Raw genomic sequence first — 24,276 nt, forward strand, 5'->3', positions numbered from 1 at the left:
GTCTTCTGTGTCGCTCGCGCTGGGAGTTGGAGACTGGAGCTGTTCCTATTCGGACATCTTGCTCCGCCCCTCCATAAAACATAAGTATTAATGAACATGTTTTGTTTGCATTTTGTGCAAGAAATTGTTCCTCTAGAAGTTCTTTTATTTTCTCCAATATTTCTCTTGTGTGTGCTACTTCCCTTACTTCGGTTCTGTGACCAGGGAGCCCCTACCTGGAGTTCGTGTGCTGCTGAGATGAGATTTTAAGCAGCATTTCTTTCTCTTTTCCATCCGTTTAACTTATGAGATAAACCAGGAGTCACAGCTAGAATGCTATTAGCTATTTTTATGATGTGATAACAAAATATGTGCAGGGCCTGGACTGCTGTATTTCTGGTTATTAATAAGAAATCCAGGGAGACATCTGTACTTTTCTGGGAAGAGAAGGTGATGGATGGCAGCACTTAGCAGCTGCTGTAAATGCTGATTGCGATGTCGATTCCGTCTTCTCATGTCTGATTCAATAACTCTGTTGGCCCGGCTATACTGGACCTAAATGTCCGGGATGAGTGAAGTCAATGGGAATTATTTACCTCCTTAAAAACTTCATCAGGGCCAGGCAGGGCAGCTCACACCTGTAATCCCAGCACTTTGGGAGGCTGAGGCGGGTGGACTACATGAAGCCAGAAGTTCAAGACCAGCCTGGCCAACATGGTGAAACCCTATCTCTACTAAAAATACAAAAATTAACCAGGCATGGTGTCACATGCCTGTAATCCCAGCCACTCGGGAGGCTGAGGCACAAGAATTGCTTGAACCCAGGAGATGGAGGTTGCAGTGAGCCAAGACCATGCCACTGCACTCCAGCCTGGGAGACAGAATGAGACTCCATCTGAACAACAACAAAAAGTCATTAGGAGAGAAAAGTGGAATAATGGGCAGCGCCTAGTGGCAGGTTCTGCGGCCTGGGGCTACCCTGGGAAGGCAGAGTGTTCCACAGTGGGTGCCCTGGCAAATAGCCTGCTGCTGGGCCCAGTATGGTGAAGACAGCCCAGCCACCCAGAGCACTAGGCAGGGAGACAGGCGGCTGAGTCGCACCCTGATGGAATATTGATGACATGTGAGTTTAATTATAGTGCTTGCCTGCTGAATGTAAAAAAGCTTCCATTATTCTGTAGTGATTAAGATGGAGCCTGAAAGCCTCGGTACAATTCACCACTACCAGCATCTCTTCCATGATCTCTGGGCCCCGTCTGAAATTACTAAGGACTCAACTGTTGCCTAGCCGGGGGAACCCAAGCTGGTCACCTGCTAGGATTTTAACAATAAGAGATCGGAGTCGAGTTGGTCAGAGGGTGTTCTGACACTGACAAATGTGCACATTGGGTTTCAGTGACATAAAGATCATTATGGACAAAAATAGGACATAACTTGATTAAGTCAAGAAATGTGTCCAGTTCATGGTTGCGCCATTGAGAAGACAACCTCCATGTGGTTTTCCCTAAGTTCCCCGAAGAGAATAAGGTGCAAACGATCAAACTACTCATGGGAAACATCGAAAGGAAAACAGGTTAATTTATCTTGTGTTGAAGACTATGCATTTTCAGCCATCCTTTGGGTAAAACTAGTTTTACACTTTCTAAGGACAGTTAATTTAAGATTCTGAATAAAATTGTGAACTGGGAAAGAGAGCTGGAATATGAAATGCATAGGGAAGCGAGTTCGTGGTGAGATGCTTTAAAAGAAAACAATAGCAAATAAAGAAGAGAAGATATAATACTCCCGAATGGCTCGTGCCACATGTCATGTGAAGGTGTTTTTCTTCTATGAGATAATCAGAAGCTCTATCCTCTGACTTTTACTCTTCATATGTGAAGATGTTCAAAAAACAGTATTCTCATCATATCTATTTTAACATTCTTAAATTCTTCTAGCACTCAGTGGCATTGAAAGTCTAGTAGCAGAAGTAAAGAAAGGGCTAGTGAAAGCATGGCAGTGCCCAGAACTCACTTGGAGAAGGCGGACACTCCTGCATCCCGACTCCATGTTGTCAGCCGTTGGGAGGCACAGTGCGGCGTGCGTCCACAGTGTATGCACACCTGAACACATACAAGAGCAACAACTTACACGTGGATTCCTCAGGTGTGATATCCTTCTCCAAATGGAATCAGAGGGAAAGCTCTGATGAGGTATGAGATGGAAGAGTTGATGGTGTTGTATATGTGCCTGTGAGCCACACATCAGTGCATAAACACCATCGTCATCAGATCGAAGCGTCCTGTGTAAGGGCTGCTGTCATCTTTACAGATTCTAAATAAGATTAGTGGCATGTGGTACATTTAATCACTGCCTAAAGGATGTCACTAACACTTCAAAGTGAAAGCTAAAGTGCTTCAAGGAGATTTTTCTCTTTGATAACAGCCTTTGTAGCTTTCCTTGGATTTCCGCTGTCTTCCCGTGAAGAATTGTCTACTTCTGAAAAATGTTAAGCTAAGCAACAAAAGAGCCCAGTGGATATTACAAACCCATTGCCAAGTTTAGAAATACATAAAACACCAATCAACTGCAAATCTCTGATTTTATTGCTTGTAATAACCTGTTTTTTAGATACTCTTACATAATCCTGTGCATTGAGATAATTGCATAATTTGGTTAAAAAAATCTTTGAATTGCTGCCCACATGATCCAACACTTTTCTGTACTTGCTGAATTGTACAAATGCTTGCAGATGGAGCCTGTAGAAGTAGAGAATATGTTCTGCTTTTCACCAAATTATATATATATGATATAACTATGAGATAAAGTAGAAAATACCAATTTTAAACAGAGAAACCTGGGTTCTTATCTCAATTGTGATCCTCACATACCGGAATGATCTGAGCAAGGTGCTGACATTTTCGGGTTGACAGCCTGGCTTCCACAGCTGGACGGGCAGGGCGTGGGTAGGGTAACATGACCACATGATGGGGCAGGTCCTTGCAGTCAGGGGATCTTTGCATGGAGCTGTCCATGGCCATAATTTTAGGTGCTGAAAACAATTTTAAAAAATGATCTATTCATATGTTCAGGTTCAAAGTATTAATCCCAACCACCTTGAGCCTCATGGGTTCTGTTCAGCCACCTCAAATCCCTCTTACCTGCCCACATGAGACCTGCAGTATTCAGGGTTCCAAGAAGAGCCTTTCTTACAGATGGCTCTGGAAGTAAAAAATCACTTAGAATTTCAGCCAGGATTGGAGACAGAGAGAGAACCAAGTGAACTTGAAGCCAACAATTTGAGCTTTCCTGAACCACTAGAATGCCACCTACTTGGGCAAGCCTGACTCAGTTCACCCTCACACACAACACTGCAAGAATATGGATGCCACTGGCTGGCCCTCGTGAAGGCAGGACACAGGCCTGAACAGTCGTCATCATTTCCTGACCCAGAAGTGATGGCCGTGAAAAGAGGACGATGAACATGAACCCCCCTCCCTCCCACCTCTAGCCTAAAGTGATGGCTGTGAAAAGAGGATGGTGAACATGGACCCCTCCTCCCTCCCACTTCTAGACAGCTGGAGAATGCCCCCTATTCTTGCTACCCCAGTTCCTGGTGCAAATTAAATGCTAGTATTGTTTCAATGTCTATGAATAAGAATGTGGTGATGAAAGGCTTCCTGTGGGAGACCTCAAAATAGGAACCCCAGGGGAGGCCTTCTCTCATTCCCTCCACAGTAGAAAGGGGCTCTGACTCAGCATCTTGTGGTACAAGTTAATTGTGCATTTTTTTGTAATTCCCAACAAAACAAATGAGCCTGGTGTTGAGGGAAGTTTCCTCATGGTATATAAATTTCCAGGTTTTTAAGGAATGAGAGCCTAATGTCACCCCATCTGACATTTCTGAGGCCAATGTTCTTTTAAGGGTAATAAAGATTTGTTTTAATAAGACTAACTCAGAGACTACTTCTCTCTACCCTCCACAATGACCCACTACCTATCGAGATCATGTTGGGCATGCAATTCTGAAGTTTGTGTTGGCGAGCGCTTTACACCTCTGGTCATGAAAGTTAGCAGAAAGACAGGCTTTAACTGAGCACTTCCTGCATGCAAGGCATTGCTCTGGGAGTGGAGGTTGCATGAATGAGTAAGGTATAATTCCCAAAGAATTATTATAGTAATAATTCTTCATTACCCTTAAAAGACCAGTGGCCTCAGAAATGTCAGATAGGGTGACACTAGGCTCTCATTCCCTAAAAATCTGGAAATGTATATACCGTGAGGAGGATTCCCTCAGCAGCATGCTCATTTATTTTGTTGGGAATTATAATACGTAGCATAGGATTCAACAGGGAGGATAACCCGGAAACAGATTCTAGTTAGAACCCAAGTTATAATGCAATCGTTATCAAGAGCTCAGGGTTTCACAGGAGAAAAAAGTTTTTTCCTAATGGGAAATGAGGAAATGCATGAACAAAGGTCCTATTTGAGTTTGGACTTAAAAGATGGATAGACTGTCTAAGAAGAAGGAAGAGGGGAGGGCAGGGGCAAGAGTGCAGACTGGTGCAGGGGCAGGAACGTGAGGGGCAGATGTGGAAATAATACCTGGTCCTGCTGGGTTTGGGGTGGAGCCAACTCTGGGTGGTGCAAGATGAAGCCTGAGGCTGGTGTGACAAATGAGGCCACACTTGGAATGGCAGCTTGAATTTACTGAGTGACATTTTGTGGTACAGATGATAGAAGGGCAGAGCAGTGGAGAGGGATAATGTGTTGGTAATATATTGACTAGACTGGAGGAGGGGCAAAGGAAGGAGCCTACTAGTAGGGCTGGCATGAGGTGCCAGTGGCCTGAGAGAGATAGGTGAATTGGTGAGACGGTGCGAGGTGGATTCTAAGGGCCTGGGTGATGGGTGAAATGCCTAAGGGGGGTGAGGAGAGACAGAGTGAGATGCTTCCTGTGCCAGGCACCCATGTTTTGAGTCGGATGGTCACAGATGGTCGATGCCATCCCAAAGTTCAGGACCTCAGGACGAGATGCAGACGCCAGAGTAATTACTGTAATACAGATGGGAGTGATGCGCAGATGGAGCCGGCTGCAGAGCTGGAGACGGGAGTCCAGCTAGTGAGAGAGGGTAGAGCTGGAAACAGAGTAAGAAGTGAGCTACGTGGCAGTGATGGGTGAAAATACTAAAATGGCGAGTAATTCAGGAATACACGAACTCACTCACTTGTTCAATCCAGAAACATTTATTAAATGCCTGTCCTCTTCCCACGCCAGCTGCCTGTTTGTCAAATGAGACATGGCTTCTGCTCTCAAGTAATTCTTGCCCAGTCTCAGGTACAAAGGCAAATTGTGCAGCAGTTGTATATGGTAAGATGGGGGCGTGCACAATGTTCTCCAGGCCCTCAGAAAAACAGCATAAAAATCAGGGAGTGAGGAGATGTGTGTGCATGTGTGTGTGTGTGCGTGTGTATACATGCATGTGTGTGTGCGCATACTGTGTGCATGTGTGTATGAACATGTGTGTGTGTGTGTAAGCATGTGCATGTGTGTGAGCATGCGCGTGTGTGTACGTGTGCATGAGCATGTGTGTATGTGTATGTGTGTGACTATGGATATGTGTGTGCATGGCTGTGTGTAAGCATGTGCATGTGTGTGCATGTGTGTATGAGCATGTGTGTGCATGAGCAGGTATGTGTGTGAGCGTGTGTGTGCATGTGTGTATGAGCATGTGTGTGTGCATGTGTATATATGAGCATGTGTGTGATGTGTGTGTGCATCTGTGCATGAGCATGTGTGTATGTGTGTGTAAGCATGTGCGTATGTGCGTGTGTGTATGTGCATATGTGTGTGTGTCATGCGTGTATAGTGTGCATGTGTGTGTCATGTGTGTATAGGAAGCCTCCTGGAGAAACTTAAGCAAAGTTTCAAAGGATGAGAGGAAACTGGCTAAATGGTGGGGCTATTCTTCAAATGTGCTACATTTGGATAATTTAAAATAAGAGCAGTAGTAAATAGTTCTGTTAGGGAGCAGTACGGAAAGAGGTGGAACGGGCAAGCGGAACCTTGAGTGAGATGTGAACTTTATCCTTAAAAGTACAGGAAATTATTGCCAGTGTAGAGTAGGGAAGGGCTTGACTAGACTTGAATTTTCAAAACAGCGATGCGGACAGACTGGGGAGGAATCCTGGAGGCCCACACCCCTACTAGCAGAGAACTGCACTAACCTGGCAAGAAGAGATGAAGCCATAGCCTCAGGCCATTGCGGCCATGGGGAGGAGGCAAGTGATCCTCCTTGTGTGGTGATTGAGCAATCAAATGCACAGGATGCAAAGTGTGGATAAGGGGCTGGGCTTGGGAGGGCTGTGAAAGGGGAGAAATCAGGATGATTTGAAGAACTGTGATCTTGATGACATCAGTGTCATTTACTGAGAGGGTTAGAGTGGAAAAAAAAAAATAGAACACTGGGGCAAAAAGATGGTGAACTGGGACATTGGCATGACTCAGAACGATTTCTGGCACATACTGATACACCGATATTTGTGGAATAATTCTTCCCTGGCAGTGCCTAGGGGACATCCCCAGAGGCTTTGGGACTTGTGGCTCTGAACTGGAGTGGGAGGTCTGGAGGGCTGGGCATCAGCCTGGAGAAAGGACAGAGTGGGAATGCGAGGAGCTGAGGGAGGAGTGGCGGCTGAAGGCATGCAGGGGAGCGGCTCTCACAGAGGCCCACACCCACCATGGCCTGAGAAGCAGGAGAACTTGCTGGAGAGGGGAAAGGGGCCTGAGTTAGAATGGAGCAGGGGATGCCTACCTCTGAGATCTCAAAGGAGATTCGAAAGGGGTGAGGACAAAAGGGTTTGCTTGGTAGGAGTCAAGGATCCTAGGAGCTGAAGGGGGCTCAGGAGTTCACTTCTTTGGGGTAAGCTCTGGTGTGAGGAGCCCCCTGGTAAAACGATGAAGGTCCCTGAGAGCCGCACTGTGGCCCAGAAGGGCCAGGCTGGGACACGGGTGACCCCAGGGAGAAGCGTGTCAGGGGCCCCAGCTGAGGCATGAGGCTGGACCATGTCTTCCTGGCAGGGCACTCGGCTTGCACAGACGCAATGTCATGAATGAAAGAAGACTCCAGGCTGACCTTGGCTGGCTCCTCCGTGGCCCAGGACTTATCCTGTAAACTTCAGTGTTGCTGACTGGTTTGTCCAGTCCTAGGCTTGGCTGGTTGTGTTCTTTCTCTTTCAGGGCCTCTTGGAAGGTTTGGCTCTCAGGGCAAAGGCCGTGTGGGTCCAGGGGGACTCCCTGCTGCCTGGGTCTAGACTTCCCCTCCCAGCCGCCACTTCTGTTCAGCAGCCAAGGTGTCAGAGGCTGGCCCATGTGGAACTGATCGAGAGATTCCACGTGATGTGAGAGACTGAAATAGATGCCCTTTGATCAACTGAGATGGGCACTAAGGTTAAGGAAACCAAGCCACCCCCGGGTCATGGGTTCAGTGCTCGGGGACCATGGCAAATTTCCCAGTTCCTACAGCTAAATTCCCTAACAATAGGACCTATCAACTCTGATTTACAACCTGACCACTACAACTCTAATTGCACAGAGGACCTGCCCTAGAAGCAAACATTTTGTTCTAACGAGCAACTACAGACCCAGGCCCGCTTTGGCAGCTTTGAGGGGCACGCACAGATTGTCTTTGCATCCTTTAGTTCACCTTCTGACAATCAAGTTTCTCCAGACGCAGCCAAATGTCCACTGGGAGGCAAAATAATCTGTGGTTAAGTTGAAATGTTGACACATGTAAACCATAATTTGAGTTTGCAAAACTATGGCAAAGTTAATGCTACTGTTTAATTCATACATTTACTTATTTAGAGCTAAAAATGAATTGTTATGTGCCAAAATCTCTGTCAACAACACTGACTATGATGCGCTGGGGCCAGGCTTCCTGGAGCATCCCCCGTCTCCAGGTGGATCCGGAGAAGGGGGGGCACATTCCCATGAGGATGGCAGGGCTACCTCCAGGAGGTCCTGTAACCCAGCCTAGGAACCAGGACAGACCTCTCAGGAGTGGAGTCTGAGCCAAGGCCTAGGAGAGGGACAGAGGTGAGCAGGTTGAAGGGAGAGGAGGGGAGGTGGAGAGTTTGTGACTGGCAGAAGAAACAGGGTGTACCAGTGCTTAGGGGAAATACATAGAAAGCGGCTGAACAGAAACTCCAACCCAAGTGTTCTGACCCCATTCTCAGGGTTCTTTTACTTCAACAGGTTCCCCCACACGGTTAGTAATTCAAAAACTAATGTTGTGGCTCTTATTCCAGCTCCATAATTTATCTTATTGGCAGCCTGGTCACCCTTTGCCATTCTTCATATTGAAAGGTGAATACTTGCAGATGCTATTATACATCTTGTTACATTTTCAAGTCTTTATCAAATAGGAAACTTTAATAGCTAGCTTTAAAGGATGCGTAAGTAGTTTCGTTCATTTTCTAGGTCTGCCATAAGACAGCATTACAAACTGGACAGCTTAAAATGATAGGAACTTGTCCTCCCACAGTTTTGGAGACCAGAACTCCAAAATCATGGGTGGGCAGTGCCTCACTCCCTCTCCTCTTTCCAGCTTCTGGTGTTGCCAGCAATCCTTGGCGTTCCCTAGTTCGGAGATGCCTCACTCCAATCTCTGTTTCCTCCTTCACCAGGCATTCCTCTGTGTGTATGTGTCTCTCCTTATTAGGACACCAGTCATATTGGATTTAGAGCCACCGTAATCCAATTATGACCTCATCTTCACTTGATTTCATTTGCAAAGACCCTATTTCCAAATGAGGTCATGTTCACAGGTACTAGGGGTTAGGACTTCAAGGTATCTTCTTGCCAGATGCAAGTAAGCCACAGCACCCATTATGTTAATGCTACATGGACATCACAAGCCCCTAGGCTGTAATTTCTCTCTCTCTTTTTTTTAAATATGTATGGGCCCTTATTTAAAATATGTATAAGCCAAAACACATTTGCAATATACCTTCATGTCTGCCACTTAAGTCAGATCCTTCCCTGAGAAGACCTGGAGGTTTAGCTAAAGCAATTCCTCCTGGAAAATGATGATAGGATTGGGGCCTCAAGCTTCCTGAAAAGTCACCAGAATCTCCAGCCAGTTGTTCCCAGAAGGACATGTAATCACAAGAATAACTGGAAGAAGTGATGTCATGGACTGGGGGAGGAGGCACAGTAAATGGGATGCACTTTGATTTGAAGAAATGTGGACTTTTCCCTGTGTTGAACTTCAGGATGTACCATTGTGAATATAACATCTGTGCCCTACTAGATAATTCTCTTTCTTTTCGTTTTTGAATAGTACATGTTGTATGCTCTTAGCAAACCTAAAAATAGTATTTAGAGTTCCTGACTTATGGCCTCAGTTGCCCAAGGTTAGTGCTAATTACTGGCTTAAAAAGAGGAAAAAGTGAAGGAGAGGAGAAGAGGCAGAGGGAACCAATTGTCACAAGTTAATTCTCATTCTGCACTTCCATCCTGTGGCACAAAGTACATGTCAAAAAAGCAGTAGTGGCCATCTGGCTGCCAGTTCAGTGACTGCTTTCATTCCTCTATCCATTCAGCAAATATTTGTTCTAAGTAGATCAGCCATCAGTAACAGGTACTGTGTATAGTGGTTTGCCAAGGAGACACAATTCCTGCCCTCACAGGGTTTATAGTCTAATAAAAGCATTAATTAAATGCTCACACACATACACCTAAGTAAGTATTCCCATCTAAGAAATTCCTAGTATCTTGAGAGCATCTACCGGAGCACCTGACTAAGTCTGGGGGTCACAGAGAGCATCCTTGAAGGAGTGACATTGGAGGTCAGAACTTTAGGAGGATTCAGTATTAATCTTGGTAAACAAAAGTGAAGGCAGGCACCACATCATCCAGATGACAGTAGCAAGATATACAATGGCCCAAGACATCTATCGAGATGAAAATTTTTCTAAATAATAATGGATTTGTCAATTTCTCCTTTTGGTGTTGTCATTTTTTGATTACTATATTTTGAAGCTATATTATTTGGTACATGTAAGCTTAGAATTATTGTATCTTCCTGGTGAGTTGAAACTTTCATCAATATATAGTGCTTTTTCTATATCTATGAATGCTTTTTGTATCCTATGTATGACATTAATATTACTTCTTTTCATCACTATTTGCATGATGTGTCTATTTCCATTACTTTATTTGAAACTTTTTATGTCTCTTGTTATATATATTTTTCTATAACTACATTTATTGTAAACCTATATGGCACTCTTTGTCTTTTAACTAGAGAGTTTAGCTCATTGACATTTACTTTATTTTTTTACATATTTTGATTTATTTCTATTTAGGTCATATATGGTCTGGGATTTTATTTTGCCTCACTTATAAACTACGAATTAGCCTAATACTAGCTACTGGAAGAATTGGTGGATATTGGAAGATCAGAGATAAAGGACATTTTAATTCAAGGAACAGAAAATGGCTTGAGTATCATATTTGCATAGGACTCCTTTGCCCCCCACATCCTGTGGGGGCCTAGATGGATTCCGTGTTTACGGTAAAACTGCATCTCAGTTGAGGAAAGCTGAGCTTGGGGAACCTGGTATTTTGTAACAAGAGGTCATCAAGCCTGCTTTTGTCTTGGAGGAAGATGTTACCTCATTTCCCAAGGTTGCTCACTGCAAACACAACGCTGAGCAATGATGACCTGGGTTAACAGTGGTCAGTGCCTGACATTCCTCACATACTCAGCAAGAAGGTGCAGCGACGCTCAGGGCCCATGGCGGTGGCCATTCCCAACACTTGGTATTTTTTACTTATCCTACTTTTTCCAAGTGTGTTTTTTCCTGCTTTCTTAACATCATTTGAAATTTTTTTCTTGTTCTATACTTTGACCTCTATTAGTTTGGCAATTACACATTGGATTTATATTCCTTTAATTGATTGCTTTAGAAACTTGAGCATGTATGCTTAACTTTAGCATGTATGTTTAACCAATCTATTGAATTTTTGTCTAAAGGTAATCAAGCCTCTTTATCTTCAGAAAAATATGAAAATAAGAAGGTTTTAACTGATCACTGTCAGTTAAGACTTCAATTCCAACTTAAGTCCACAAATTATGCAATACACAAATGATTTACTTTTATGCAGCCCGTGTGTGTCTAGCTTTACCCACACAATTTCACTGGAAGTGAATTTTCTTTGGTTGTTTACTTGGAAATGTCTTTGTTTTGCCCTTGTTTGTGAAAGTTTTTTTTTTTTTTTTGTAGGACAGAGAATTCAAGGTTAACGTTATTTTCTCTTAGCACATCGCATATATTATTCCACTCTCTCAGCTTCCAATATTGCTGTTGAGATGGTAGCTGACAGTAATTAACATTCATTTGTAGAAAAGGTGTCTTTTCTTCTGGTTGCTCTGGAGAGCTTTTTTTTTTTTTTTTTGGTTTTTGGTTTTTGGTATTTCAAAGATTTAATATGATGTATTTAGGTATTGTTTTCTTTTCCTTGAATCCTCCTGGGGGATTTGGGGGTTTTTATAAATATGAAGATTGGTATATTTTATCTACTCTGAAAAATTCTGTAGTACTGCCTCACCTCTTTGAATAGTGCTTTTCTATTTTTCTTTGTTTCTTCTGTCTCATTCTAATAGTCAGAGGCATGCTGGATTTTTCTTCTTCTATCTTCCATATTTCTTAACCCCCCTTTCATTTTTTCTGTATTTCTATCTTTCTCTCAATTATCATCAGATCCAACCTTTCTTTTACTAACTCTTTCTTGCACTTTGTCCAAACTGCTGTTTAATCAATCTACTGAATTTTTATTTTTATTTTTTTTGTGACGGAGTGGCTGGAGTGCAGTGGCATGATCTTGGCTCACTGTACCCACCACCTCCCACGTTCAAGCAGTTCTCCTGCCTCAGTCCTCTGTGTAGCTAGGATTACAGGCGTACACCACTACACTGGTTGATTTTTATATTTTTAGTAGAGATGGGGTTTCGCCATGTTGGCCAGGCTGGTCTTGAACTCCTGACCTCAAGTGATCCACCCACCTCGGCCTCCCAAAGTGCTGGGATTATAAGCGTGAGCCACCACACCTGGCCAATCTATTGAATTTTTTATTTAAATTATTATAGTTTCAATTTTAAAGTTTTGCTTATTTTTACAAATCTGCTTGGTCATTTTATAATCTCTTGTTTTCTTGCAATGCTTCAACCTTCCTTGTTGTTTTTCAAATGTATTGAACACACATAGTTTATATTATTTATACAAATGCCTAACCTTTGCTATCTGTACAGGTCTAATTTTGGAATTTGTTGTCTCTACTGACCCTTGCCCACAGTTTGTATCTGTGATTATTTAGTGATTTATGTTTGCGAGCTCATGCCCCTTAGAATTTCCCATTTAAACTGTGAGACATGTTTAAAGCATGTTCTTCCTGATTGTACTTACGTTTGCCTCCGCCTGGTCCTCCATGTGCTACCGATCTGGAATCTCTAAAAACTAAAAGTTTGGATTGGAGTTTTTCAGGCCACACTAGGAGTGAGGATTTTGGCTTCCAACTGGCTGAAGTGTGAGCTGCAGAAGTCTGAGAGGGCAGTTTTTACCCCTTGCTCTTTTCTGCACTCCCACCTGAAGAGGCAAGCCTCCTTCTTCACAGTGAGGTTCTTCCAAGGTCACACCCTCCAGTCTGCTCTATGGCAATGCCGACTCGGATCCGACCCCATACCCTGCTTGGCCCTCCGCTGAGCCTCTGGTCTAGGTGACAGAGACTCACATTAGCCTGCAGGACAAGCACTGCTCAGAACAGTGCTCGCTCTCACAGTATCTCCTCATCCCCATGTTTTGCCTGCGTTTATTCTTCCCTGCTTACTATCGGAGCAGCCACACTTCATTAGAAAAGATTTCCCCCTCGTTTTATCGTGCATTCTCGGGTGTTCTGGGAAGGCTCTCTCTGCATACGTGACCCAGCAGGTTGCTGAGAACACGGAAGAGCCGAGCGGAGCGGGGAAGGGCGGCGCCGCCTCCCAGCCCCAGCTTCCTCCCGAGCTCCCCTGATGAGGGGAGGGGGAGACGGCACCACAAGGCGCACCTCTCCCGGGGCTGCCACACCTGCTATTCTCAGCTCCCTGTCAGGCTTTTATGTGTTCATCAAGTTCTCATCTCTAGTAGAGGTATTTAGTGCCTGAAATATTATAGGTGTTTATGAAATATTTTTAAACAATGAAAATTTCTTGCTAAAACAATTCTAGCAAAGACTTTATGTTCTCCTTTGTACCCATGCCAGATCTGGAGAAATTTTTCTATGATGAGGTTTTTTTTTTTCTTTTTTAAGCCACAGAAATCCTTCCTGCTATAGTTGTAACCTGTTTCCTCTTTCCTGGTAACTCCCTTCCTTTTGAATTCCTGTATAATTTATGTATAGGCTTGGAAAAGTCCTTTATTTCCGGGTTAACCTCTTAGAGCCTCAGCATCTTCGCTGCATAAGGGGGTTCACTGTGTCTGTTTCTTAGATAAATGTGTCACAGAAATAATAATGTAGACCAAAGCTCTTCCTAATCAGCAACCCACTGAAAATAATCCTAGTAACGTCTGTTTACAAACATGCATGTAACACTACGGACAGTTGCTTCTCTAAAGTATTTTAGCGTTGGTGTGAGAGAAAGGGGAACCCAAAGTTTTAATACAGCACACTGAGCAAATTAGAGGATCCCAGGAGAGACCCCAACAGGGCCTCAGGGGTGGAGGGATCTCCGTGTGGCTTCCTGGAGCAATGCTGGGTCTGGAAGATGCTGGAAGGAGACGTGGCCAGTGGGCAGAGGCAGAGCAGGCAGGAAGGACAGCCGTGGCCACTGCGTGAATGATGTCATGGAGACACCACCGTTCATCTTCTCAGGAGTAAGTCAGTGGGGCAGGAGCAGAGGCTGCACCCTGGGGGAAGGAGAAGAGGCAAACGCAATGTGGAAGAAGGCCTGGCCAGGAAGAACAGTCTGAGGCTTCCAAGCTTCTAAGCTCTGGAGCTATGCATGCCCTGGGGTAACTGAACCAGATTCACTTCCTTTAGCCAGTAATTACTACTTTCTGGCAAGAGCTGAGGAGGGCCCACGCTGTGTTATGGAGGGCAGGGTTGGAAAGAAGGCAAGACGGGGAAAACATGTAGAAGGCACAGTTGACAAATCTCAGTAACTAGACACGTAGGGAATAAGGACATGTCAGGAGGTCACGGTAAGTCTTGCCTTCTGGTTTGGGCAGCGAGGCACATGGTCATGCCTTGCATAAGACAATACAGTTTAATAGGGGAGTTTTCAGATAAAAATTCTCATATTTGGGAGTCAACTCTCTTCCTAGCCATTTCATTAATTTTCTGTGTGAAACGCTAGGATGCCTACGAATAACTCTGTAGAGCACCTTACAATTTACAAAGCGCTTCCACATATTGGTTTAATTGCATGAAATTGCTGTTTTCATAGGTGACAACCTAGTGAGAAAAGGGTTGGTGTTTTTTCCTCTTCTTCCTCCCTCTTCATCCTAGAGCAGGCTTTTTCAACCTCATCATCAACATTTTTAAAAACAGACTTTATTTTTTAAGAGCCGTTTTAGGTTCGCAAACAAACTGAGCAGAAGGAACAGAGACTACTGACATTTTTGATGGGCGAGTCTTGGTAATGAGCCTGTCCTGTACACTGTAGAGTGTTCAGCAGTGCCCGGCCTCAGCCCACGAGATGCTGGTAGCCCCGCCCAGCTGTGACAATCAAAAATGTCTCCAACACTGCCAGATGTCCCCTGGGACCCATCCTCCACCATCCCAGAACCACTGTTCTAGAGACTCAGAGAATTTCAGCCAAAGTCAGGTCATAGGATCTGAACAGCGGGTAGAAATTTAATTCAGGAGATTTTACTTCGCAGCGTACAGTCCATCACGGGCTCCTGCTCACCACAGTCGTTTTTAGATCCGTCTTTCGCCTGTCTCCAGCTACACCTAATTTGGTCTTTAATAAATGGTACACATGCTCAGCTATATGTAATTCGTGTCAAGTACCCTGTCTTTCCATTTCAAGAGCGACGTTGTTCATTTTTCTTATCTACTTGGTCACTTTGAGTCTCTTGTCTTTAATTGCATTTTCATTTCTTGCTTTTATTTCCTTAAGCTTGTCAAATTTGACATTCACTGCTCTCCCCTGGATGGTCCAGTGGCTGGAGGCTACTCACAGCCGAGTCTGCGGCTGGCTGTCTTGCGGGCTGTGCTCCTGACTTCAGCATTCTTGTGGATTTTGCACACAGCGATTGTGAGCTTGCACTCCTTGGAGCTGTGTCTGAGGGAATTCTTTGAAGCCTGGCTTTAGTGCAGATTCCTCTAGAAAGCATTTGTGATTGTTTCTGCTAGGCACCTGGGGCAACAACAACTCAAGACCACTTTAAATTGTCAGCCGGAGTTGGTGCTGCTGTTTTCACACAGGCGGTGAACCGAGGCTGTGCCCCTGTGTGAAGGCTGGCTGTGGCCACAGACTCCCAGGGGATTTCCCACGCTCCTGGCCCCCTGCTTAGTGCCAGTGTTCAACCACGATTCCTCATCCAGGGGGTTATGGGCTCCACCCTCAGGCCAAGTGCAGCGCCCTTGCAGGACTTTCACTTTGGGGGGTGGGCTCTGTCCTCTGCAGCCGCCACGGCTGTGACACGGGGTCTTATGCTGCAAACCTGGACCCACTTTTTGGTTCCTGCCTCTGCTTACTTACCTCATTGACTTGAACAATCCTGACTTGAGATTGGGTCAAAACACACATTTTAATGTCCACCAGTGGGACAAATGCTGCCTTCTCCAGTGAGGACCCTGTCACTTTCCACAGCTTTTCTTCCCACTCTTAGGCAACAGATAGCCCACACAGGCTTTAAGTTCTGAGCTCTTGGTTAGTATTTCCGGTCCTCAGGATGGCTCCCTCTCAGAGACCTACGCAGGCAGCCCGCAGTCCGAGCTTGCTGGCTCTCCTACTCTCCACCTTGTGTATCACCTTACCACCCTCTCCCCGCACCCCGCACCTGCTCATTGTTCCTCTAGGCTCATTGTTCCTCTTGGGGCCAGAGCCAGGAGTGAGGAAGAGGAGGGGAGAGAACGGGCTTCGACTGCTTTCCTCTCTTCCCCAGCCTGACCCTTCTGTCCTGGAGGCCCCTGTTAGCTTCACTCCAGGCAGGGTCTCTGAGGGCTTCACATGGCCCCTCCTTGGCCCAGGCCTGGCCTATAGGAAGCACTCATATGTCCTTGGCCAACAAGCCTTGCACGGACAGGGTTAGCCACCACACAGCCTCTCTGTCCTCCTTGCGTTCCCCTCCAGATGGTCCCAGTGGATGCCAGACCTAAGCCACCTGGTCCCAGCATATCAGCACTCCCCAAGGGGCCCCACAAAGTCATCCTGCCTGGGCTGCAACAACGGAGGCGGCACCTCCCCAGCCCTTTGGGTGGTGGAGAGGAAGGGTGATGGAAATGCTGCCAAATTTCCTCCCTCCGTGCTCCCCTCCGTCACTCTCCAGGTCATCCTGTGTTCTCAGACACCTGGGCAGTGTCAGGGTTGTGGAACAGCCTCTCAGCATTGTTTTTAATTGGCCTATAGCTATTTGTCCTTGAAATTTTCAAACTTAGCATTATCTCAGAGAGTTGGTAGAAACTTTCCTTTCAAATGATCAATCCTGAAATCCTGTTTGTTCTAAATTTAACCCTGGAGTTCATCCACTTCCCTTCGGCCACACCCTGCCATTCTCCTGGCCTCATTCCCCAATCTGTTTATTCAACAAGGGCAGCAGATATCCATGGAGTGCCTGCTGTGCGCGGGGCTCTGTGTCACAGAAGCCTCTGGGGATGTTAAAGTTCCTGTCCTTTAGGGCCTTATATTGTGATTACTGGAGAAAAGCATTTAAAAGATAAAGAAGGTGAAGGAGAAGGAGGAAGAGGGGGAAGGAGGAAGAGGGGGAAGGAGGACGAGGAAGAGGAGGAGGAGGAGGAAAAGGAGTAGGAAGAGGAGGAGGAGAAAAATGTGGAGGAGGAGAAAAGGAAGAAGAGTCACATATTATCAGAAGTTTTGTAAAGAAAATGAGCATGAGGTGTTCTAGAGGGTAGTGTAGAGGGGCCCTGTCTGAGATAGGCTATCCAGAAAGACCTCTGCAGGAAGGTGCTGACTCAAGCTGGAAGCCAAAGCTTGAGAGCCAGCCGGAACAGGGGCCCAGGCAGAGGAAGGAGCCAGAACCCAAGGCTGGAGGTGGGATGGCCTTGGCGGTTCCAAGAATGAAGGGAAGGCCAGGCTGGTGGAGCCCAGGAGCAGGGTGGGGCAGGGCGGGATGGACAGTGGGTGGTGAGACCCAGGGTCTTTGGTAGCAGTCAGTGTAGGCAGAACGAGGAGTTTGGGTTTTATTATACTTTACTGGCAAGAAAGTAAGAAGCCTGGAAGAGTTATAAGCAGAGAAGTGGAGGATTGGATTTGGATTTGTGTGGAATGGCCATGGGCGGCCAAGCTAGCAGGTGACCACCCTGGTCTAGAGTGGGGGTGGTGGCTTGTCCTGGAGTGGACACAGAAGATGAGCAGGGTCAGACTTAAGACACCCTTTACCAGACACACCCAGGTCACCCTCCTGGGGTGGATGCAGCCTTCTCCCCAGCGTGGGGATGGTGGCTTGTCCATGAGCGCAGTAGGTGAGCAGGGTCAGACTCGAGACATCCTTCGCCAGTCACGCCCAGGCGATGCTGATGGCATCCTCCTGCCAAAGCCTCCCAGGCTCTTCCCCCTCTTCAGGGGTAAACTCCTTGGGGCTCTCTACCATGTGACCCAGCACCCCTCCTTTGCCCTGTCCCCACTCCAACACACCCTCACGCCGCAGCCAAATGGACCTCCTCAGGACCATGCTCTCGCTGGCCTTTAGCCTGAGCTTCCCCGACGGAACACCCTCGCCTGTCCCTGTGTATCTGGCTCGCACTTGCTCATCATCACCTGTGAATGTAGCAGTCATCTACGAGACTAAGGACTCCTGTAGGGCTCTCTCTCCCCTCTAAAGCCCTTCTTGCCTGGGAGTGAACACACCCTGGCTTGTCTGTGCCACGCCAGAGACGGCAATGCCCATCAGGGCAGGAGTCCCAGCTGCGCCCAGCCCCTCAGACCTCAGGCTCAGCACAGCCCACAGCAGCAGGCACGGCAGATGTGCAGAGGACCTGAGTTGATGAATGACACTGGGCTCCTGCTGTGGTTCTTCTCTAACTCATTCATGCCAAGGTGTACATGGGAGAGAAGTGATTAATAATTAGTGAGTCACAAACAAGAATACAACCAAGTATGCCCCACACAGTCGCTTTCACATACTACCGTTGGCTCTCCGTTATCACAGGTCTTGTTTAAATTATTATAATTTAAAAATTATGGTCTCATTTTCCTCATGTTTTAAAAAATTGTTCTAGTTAGTTCTTGAATATTAGTTTTTTTCTGTGGGTTTTTAAGGACGAGAGTTATTTGTGGTGTGAAACTATACCAAACAATAACAAAATTTGCAAATGAATGCTGAGTGTAGTGGCTCACACCTGTAACCCCAGCACTTTGGGAGGCTGAGGTGGGCGGATCACTAGAGGTCAGGAATTCGAGACCAGTCGTACATGACAAAACTCCCTCTCTAGTAAAAATACAAAAATTAGCTGGGCAAGGTGGCTCATGCCTGTAGTCCCAGCTACTCAAGAATCGCAGGAGGAGGAGGTTGCAGTGAGCCGAGATCACACCACTGCACTCCAGCCTGGGGACAGAGTGAGATTCTGCCTCAAAAAACATTTGCAAATGAAATTCCCTTTTTAGAGTTATGTGTTATTTTCGCATCTCACATAATTTACACGTGTCTTTGTTTTTCCATGTTTGTGGTCATGTTGGAATAAAACCTGACAGTTTTGCAAATCGTGGATTTACAGGGAACCATCTGAGTGAACTGTGTAAAGGCTCAGCGATTGCGATTTCGATTTCAAGGTGGTAAAATGGAGGGGATGAGGAAGTGGGAGGAGTCACTCAGAGGTGGTGCCCGTGGACGCGAGGACTTATCCTGGAAACGTCCGGCCCCACTTCCTTCCCCTCAGCCCGTGGGTCTCCAGCAAATGCTGCTCCCAGCGTTACTGCCCACCTCGGCCTCTTGCTCTCCATCACTGTGGCCACTGCGGCTTGCTCTTCATGAGGACACTGTCCTGCCCCACAAGACTGTCACAGGGGCACCTCCGTGATCTGCTTCCTCTGCTGTGCACCCTGCTGCCAGAACTTTCTCAAATACAAGTGTGTCCCTGTTATCCTCAGCTTCATGCTTCACTGGCCCCTTTGTTAAGCTGAGAACAAACGTCATTGCCTCCACCTGACCCCACACCCTGAGTCCATGCTCTGGCCACACAGTGTCACTCACCCCAGGGCCTTTGCACAAAATGATCTTTCTTTCTGCTCTCGTCCCCACTTGCCTGGTTTGAAAAACTGTCCTTATGTCCCTCTAGTCCTTCCTCGCTCCGCATGGGCCAGCTGCATGTTTGTCTGCCTTAAAGCGTGGCACGTTCCGCTGACTCATAGTATATTTTTGTATCTGATCATTTGTCACCAGCCTGTGATGATCTTGTGAGAGGGCACAGTGCTGAGTATAGAGGAAGACCGTGAAACGCATGATACGCGAATACATTCAAACAAGTAATTCTTCCATCCTAGAATTATAACCGTAATTGTAATTAATGTACAGCACTTATTATGACTATTAAATAATCTTTAAGTAACTTCTACAAAAACTTAGATGTAGTAACTAGATTTAAGTGTATGGACTAACCGAGTGAATAATGAGTGCCTTGCTCAGTGTATCAATTAGGATCCTTTGGCTACAAATGGTAGAAAACTCAGCTCAATGAAAAGATTTTTTATTTTCCACAGAACTAAGCCTCAAAGAGGTTTGGCTGCAGAATTGGTTAATGCAGTAACTCAACAGTGTTATCCAGGATCCAAAATGTTTCCAGTTTTCTGCTGTGCCATGCTTAGCATGACCCCATGGGCCCAGAGCACCCCTGGCTCTGAGCGTCCCATCCTTACACTCTGGCCAGAGGTAGAAGAAGAAACTCACTCTTTTACTTTGCCCCAGTTTCCTTTCTTGCTCTGTGGACTTAGGCAATCTGCTCTGAGGTTGTTTTTTTTGTTTTTGGTTGGGCTTGTTTTGGGCTCTCACTCTCTCACTCTGTTACCCAGGCTGGAGTGCAGTGGCACGATCTCAGCTCACTGCTATCTCTGCCTCCCAGGCTCAAGTGATCCTCCCACTTCACCCTCCGAAGTAGCTGGGACCACAGGCACACACCACCACATCCAACTGATTTTTGTAGTTTTTAGTAGAGAAAACATGGGTTTCGCCATATTGCCCAGGCTGGCCTTGAACTCCTGGGCTCAAGTGATCTGCCCATCTCGGCCTCCCGAAGTGCTGGGATTGCAGGTATGAGCCCCCATGCCCAGCCCCGAGGTATTTCATGCCCAGCCCCGAGGTATTTCATACCCGTGTTGGGTCCACGTTGTCCTCTGGTCTCCCAACACCGCTGTGTGCCTCTGCCGCTACCCGACCCTGTTCCTGAGTTGCGCTGTCCGACTCTGCTCTATCCTCCCTCACTAAGCTCTGGCTGCCAGTATACATTTCCTCTGGGTTAAGTTCCTTCTTGGTCTCCTGGTCTTTGTGTCTCTCTTCTGGCCTTCCTCCTCTGTGTTGTTGCTGTTGATTTCTGTATGTCCTTCCTCGTTCATTCTTTTTATTTTCTCCATCTTTGTTGAGGTATGATTGACAAAGAAAAAATATTTTTTTTTTTGAGATGGAGTTTCGCTGTTGTTGCCCAGGCTGGAGTACAACATGGTATGATCTCCACTGACCGCAACTCCGCCTCCCGGGTTCAAGGGATTCTCCTGCCTTAGCCTCCCGAGTAGCTGGGATTACAGGCATGTGCCACCACGCCTGGCTAATTTTGTATTTTTAGTAGAGATGGAGTTTCTCCATGTTGGTCAGGCTGGTCTTGAACTCCTGACCTCAGGTGATCTGCCCGCCTCGGCCTCCCAAAGTGCTGGGATGATAGGCGTGAACTACCGTGTGCAGCCAAAAGTTGCATAATTTAAGGGACACCCTATCATGTTTGCTGTAGGTATACCTTGTGCAAGGATTCCCACAATCAAGCTAATGAACACACCCGTTGCCTCACATAGCTACCCGCGGGCAACACAGATGGACTTGGAGGATATCATACTAAGTGGAATAAGCCAGACGTGGGAAGACGAATGTCCACGATCTCACTTATCTGTGGAGTCTAAAAGCTCCCCACATTGTTTCCATTTATTTTAAAGATATATAAAGTTTCACTTGAAGTGCAATTTAGCATTTTATTGAAAATATATTATGAGAATAAAAGAGAGTTTTAGAAACTTGAAACTTCCAGCAGCCTGTAGGGCTGTTTGGAGACGAACAGACATTTGTGGTACTTGACTAATTAGAAGCTCTTGGATGTCACTCTTAAGACACTCCTGTGGGGTGCCCCGAGAATGTGGCATCTTCCCATATGCAGACAGCACATCAGCCTTACCCACAAAGATACCTGTGTAGCCCGGAAGAGATGGTAAATCTTGTCACAGGCCCCTGACTGTGCCCTGTTACTCCACAGCCTGGGACTCCCGCCGCCTCTTGTCTGTCCAGGAAACTTATTCCCTCATCTTCTTACCCTCAGGGGTTCAGAGCAAAGGCCATCTCCTCCTTGACTTCGCCAGTTAGTACTGGCTTCTCATTCATCTTTTACACATTTCTTTCACTTTACATAAAAATGGCATCAGCTTTGTCTGTTCACTCACTTTCTCTTCCATAAGACTGTGAACTTCTTGAGATATTGTAATCACTTCGTGTCACAAATGACCAACACAGTGCCAGATGTTAGTAGGTGCTCGATAATCACTTGTGGAATTGCACTGACCACGCATCAGCTAATCTGGTACTCATAGAAGTAGCAGTCACCATGGAATTCAGTCTCAAACTGATTGTGCTTGAGTCAGAGAAAATGTGAGATACTCAGAGGTCTACCAAGCTCTTTATCTGCTCTTCAATCCTTTCCCATTCCATCATCTGGGCAAGAGCCTTTATCAAGTTCACTTTCTTTTCTGGTATTTGGTGACGATAATTTGGATTTAGGTTACAATGCGTCTTGATATTATACCTACCCTAGATTTAGTGGTTTTGGAGGATTTCATTACATAGGCACATGAAGTAGTGTTCTGTGATCACCAGAGATTTTGGTATACATGTATTTTAACAGGAGAAAAACAAAGGCAAACATATTTATTGTTGTGTAGGAATGAATTCCGTGGTTGAAATCTGAACGATTTTTCCCCCAAGTTCAACAGAACAGTTTTGTTGCCTTCAAATTTGGGGAACTCGTGAATGTCCCATGAAATATTTCCTTTCCAATTTTGTCAGATCACGTCGAAATACTGTTGTCGGTACACACAAGCCTTGACTTAGGCCTGCCTCTGGGCTTTTGTCCTGAACAGGATGCCCATGAGTTGGTATAGCTGGCATTCTGCACCCCTGTCTGCGGCCAGTATTACTGGCTCCCCTTCCGAGGGAAGCATGGTCGGGTTGGCCCTCCCTCATCCCCGGAGTCTGTGTCCACTTGGAGGTCCATCTACCGCTTCCCGTGCTCAGTACAGTATCTTTGTGTTTGCCTAGAGCCAGGATGCCTAAGGGTCCCAGCAGGGATACAGGGCACTCAGAGGCTACCCTCCCAGCAGAACCTTAAAAGAAGCAGAAAAGCAGTTTTCATGGGTACTTAATTGGCGCACCGTCTTGAAAAGCAGCAAAAAGGGGTGTTTGGTGTTTGGTGTCCTTGTGGGGTCCTGCACTTCTGTTTTTAAAGAAAAATAGTTATTATAAATCCTTTAATACATAATATGAAAATCAATTGCACTATTTAAATTCACAAAGCACTCCCATATCCGTGATCTTGCATAAGCCTCTTGCTATCCAGTAAGGGAGATGAGGCAGGTTTCACTCATATTTTCCTCTTAGAGATGAGTCGTGGGAACAACGTGCAACGGCACCCAAGTTCACCAAGCAAGGAAGGGGCAGCGCCAGAGTCCTGGTGCTAAACTCCCGGCTTCCACTCCGGAGCAGCACCGCTCAACGCGGGTCTCCAGGAAACCCAGAGAGCCTATCTGACCTCACCTCAGCCCGGATGCAGCATGAGCTTAAAGCTCTTATTTAAGGACATTCTGACCTCTACCCACCTTGGCCAAAATAGCCTATCACAAGTATTAACGTAACATCTGAGTAGTCCAAGGAGCAAAACAACGTGAGGATTTTGCAGTTCGCACTGCAAAAGAGCAAGCAAGACTTGTCAACTCACCACCGCAGTCGTTTCTGGTCTTTGCAGGTGGTGATGGTGCTATGTCAGTGGGCTCGGTTTCTCCGTGTTTTTAAACACAAACTCAACACGTGCACAAGAGGAAAACAGAGCACCCAGGCTGCACCGGGTTGTGAGCCCGCAGATCCCGGCCCTCCTGCAGCCCTTGGTGAGCATTTCTAGGAAAAAAAAGAAAAAAAAGTGTTTCCCTTTAAGACAGATCCTGAGCGGCGCTGCCGCCAGCGGCGGGCCTGAGGGCCTTGCTCTAGACCCAGGTCACCCCGCCCCGGGTATTCCCAGCGCCGGCTCTGATAAGCCATCTGTGTAGACGTTTCCTAGAATGGGGCCGGCTGCGGAGGGCGGATGCGTCTTTGTTCTGCAGCCGCGGGAGGGAGGCGCCCTGCCGGCTGCCTGAGCCCCCGCCCTCCGGCGTCTTTGTCCGCTCCGGCAGAGGGAAGGCGCCGGTCCCGCGGCGGGCGGCTCTGGGCCGGGCTGCAGGATCCGCTGGCAGGCGGGGGTGCCTCGCTTGCTGTGCCGCTGCGGTTTTGCCTGGGTTTTCTAGAAGCATTTGCTGATCAATTAAAGTTTGGTTCAGCAGAGAAAAACATGATGACAAAGTGTGCATAGGGATGTTTTAAGGAAGGAAAACATAATGACGGCCCCAAGCTGGAAGAAAGAGCAGCCGGGCCAAAGTTGCGTGACAGGAACGCCCGCGACTGCATGGCTCCTGGGCAGCTACACAGCCCGCCGGAGCCGGGAGCTGTCCCGGGTCGGTGCTTATTAGGCATGCGGCAGTCGCGGGCGCTGATTGGCGGGCAATGCTGTGGGCGGGGCCATAGGTGGACCCGCGTGGGGGCGGGGCTGCACGGAGCTGGTACTCGTAGGAAGGAGTAGAAAGAGGAGGAGGGATG

The 24,276-nt window shown here is 46.6% G+C and overlaps 1 protein-coding gene across 2 annotated transcripts in view; it reads left to right on the forward strand.

The window, feature by feature from the left end:
• The window catches only part of RPS6KA2 (ribosomal protein S6 kinase, 90kDa, polypeptide 2), a 445,332-nt gene that overhangs the window by 214,412 nt on the left and 206,644 nt on the right, over positions 1-24,276 (forward strand). The gene's annotated exons all lie outside the window — the stretch shown is intronic.

This window comes from Colobus angolensis, unplaced genomic scaffold (assembly GCF_000951035.1).
Source record: "Colobus angolensis palliatus isolate OR3802 unplaced genomic scaffold, Cang.pa_1.0 Scaffold14, whole genome shotgun sequence".
NCBI lineage: Eukaryota > Metazoa > Chordata > Mammalia > Primates > Cercopithecidae > Colobus > Colobus angolensis.